Source organism: Hipposideros armiger, unplaced genomic scaffold, assembly GCF_001890085.2.
Source record: "Hipposideros armiger isolate ML-2016 unplaced genomic scaffold, ASM189008v1 scaffold_350, whole genome shotgun sequence".
NCBI lineage: Eukaryota > Metazoa > Chordata > Mammalia > Chiroptera > Hipposideridae > Hipposideros > Hipposideros armiger.
In genome coordinates, this window is record NW_017731700.1 from 1,182,265 (window position 1) to 1,184,788 (window position 2,524).

General features: G+C 41.4%; 1 pseudogene; it reads right to left on the reverse strand.

Annotated features, from left to right (window-relative positions):
* Positions 1–1,345: 1,345 nt before the first annotated feature.
* Positions 1,346–1,990, reverse strand: LOC109392833 (thyroxine-binding globulin pseudogene; annotated as a pseudogene).
* Positions 1,991–2,524: the final 534 nt, after the last annotated feature.

Below are 2,524 nucleotides of genomic sequence, written 5' to 3' on the forward strand. Positions count from 1 at the left end.
CAGTGGCCTGTTCCACATGAAATAATACAATTTGGCCAAGGTCCAATCTCCATCCCTGCACAAGGGAAGGCATGTCCAAGCCCACATTGGTCACATCAGGCTGCACTATTTCTTTCCCATTGCAATAAGCACATGCAGGTAGCCAATGGTCTCTTTTCCAACTACACCCCCACTGGGTTCAAAACTTTTTCTAGAAAGATAATGCTCCTGGTGCTTTTCTCCAAAACCAACAGCAGGAAGGATCTATCAAATTGGATGGTGGAGTGAAAGACAGTTATCCGAGATAGGCCCAGAAAACTGACAGCTACAGCTTTCGTTCCTTTTTCACCAATGTTGGCCCCAACATTGTTCCAAGAACAGTGCACCCACCTCTCTGAAAGAGCTTTCTCCCTTGAAAATTTTCTGGGCTCATCCAAAACACATTTTGACTCTCCCATGGGAAAGCCAGCTTGACATCAAAAACTTAGGCAATGAAAATATACATAAATTGGACAATATTAAAATTAAAAACTTTGTACATAGTACATGTGCTATGATGGACTGAAATATATCACCTCCAAATTCATATGTTGAAGCCCTAACCCTCAATACGACTATATCTTGAGATAGAGCTTTAGGTAGTAATTAATTTAAATGAAGTCATAAGGGTGGAGTCCTAATTCGATAGCATTGGTGGCTTTCTAAGAAGCGGAAGATTTCTCTCTCTCTCTCTCTCTCTCTCTCTTTCTCTCCTTCCCTCCCTCCCTACCCACATGCATGCACCAAGGAAAGATCACATGAAGACACAGAGAGAAGGTGGCCATCTGCAAGCCAGGAAGAAAGCTCCCACTAGAAACTAAATTAACTGTACCTTGATCTAGGACTTCCAGCCTCTAGAACAATAAGAAATGAAGTTCTGTTGTTTAAGCAACCCAGTCCATGGTATTTTGTTATGATAGCCATAGTAGACTAACACAACATAATGGAAGTATTTATGTCATGTGGCCAAGGGTGCAGAGTGCAGAGAAAGTGTTCACAGTGGGGTTCAAACCCAAGACTGTCCACCTGCAAATTACAGGCTTGTCCCACTTCACCAAATCTTTTTGAACCTGTGGTGCTCTATTCAAATGTGAGTAGGATATTCCTGCCACTGTCACCTACCTCTCTGAAAGCACCTTCTCCTTTGACATTTTCTGGGATCATCCAAAGAGCTGTGTGTCTCCACCCACGGGAGACTCAGCTATGTGCAGCTATGCTCAGTGGAGGAGATTACTGTGGTATGAGAGATATGAGCCACACTCGCTAGTGCCAGTTGGAAGATATCAGGAACTTCCTCCTCCACCTCCAAATTATCTGAACATTGAACTTAAAATTGACACCATTGACTCTTACCATTAAAGCAAATCTAATTCACCAAGACCATGATAGTACTCAGCATGTGGTTGTGGATAATGTCCCCCACCTTCCCTTTGATTTGCATCTCCACATGATTGTTAATTTCCTTCTGGGAAGCAGAAACATTGGAGAGGTAGGTTTCAGAGGATTTTAATATATTTTGGCATAATCTGATAATTTCACCAAGCTTCAGCCATTTCCCAATGAAGAGAGTTTTTCCTATTGCCAATTCCAGCTCCTTCTTTAGAAAATTCAGTGATTAGATCACTTGTTGGCAGCCCTGCTGGATCTCTGCCATTGGGGTATCTGTGGGTTGAATCCCAAGCCCTCCAATATCTGAGTTTTGGTGCTGGAGCAGGCCGTAAGGGATGGCATGGTTAAAGCTGCAGAAATTCTTGTGGGGAAAAGATGGGGCTCTGATCTGGGATCTCCACAGTGAAGCTCCAATAAGGTTGAATGCAATGTCAACATTGCAGAGTTACATCTTACAGAGAATAGTGTTTTGTTGGGGAGAATGACAAGTGATTACTTCACCTTCAGAGCTGTTAAGTGGTGCACAATAAATTGAAGTATGAAGCCCAGGTACCAAGAGAACCAGACAGAGGGATTGTGACATTTTGGAAGGAAGATAAACTGTAAGTTATGAGGTAAGAGAACCATTGGGGGAGTGTAGCTGGATAGAATACTCCCTGAGCCAGAGACACCTAATTATCACCCATCATAATTAATAAAACAATAGCAAATACTTTATGGTGTGTTCACCAGGGGCTGGGTGGGGGCTCTCTACCCTGAAAAAAATGGATCTGATAGGTTCAGGAAGTAAGAGAGATTGTTTACCAGGGCCACAGAAATCACTCCATAGACTCTCATTCAGATGTAATGCTGACATTATGAAAATATTATATCAGATTTATGGAAATTGAATCAGTTTTTATTTGAACCAGCCTTTTGGAGAGGGAGGAACACTTATGTCAAACTAGCATTCTCTGTAAATACTATTCTTTGTACATTAGAATTTTGGATCGTGTTTTTAATTTGGTATTTTCTTGAGATAAAACCTATAAGATATAAGACAAGAGGATATCAGTACTTGGGCTAAAAGGAGAAAGAATAATTTTCACAAGACATGTTCAATTGGAATATAAGGGTG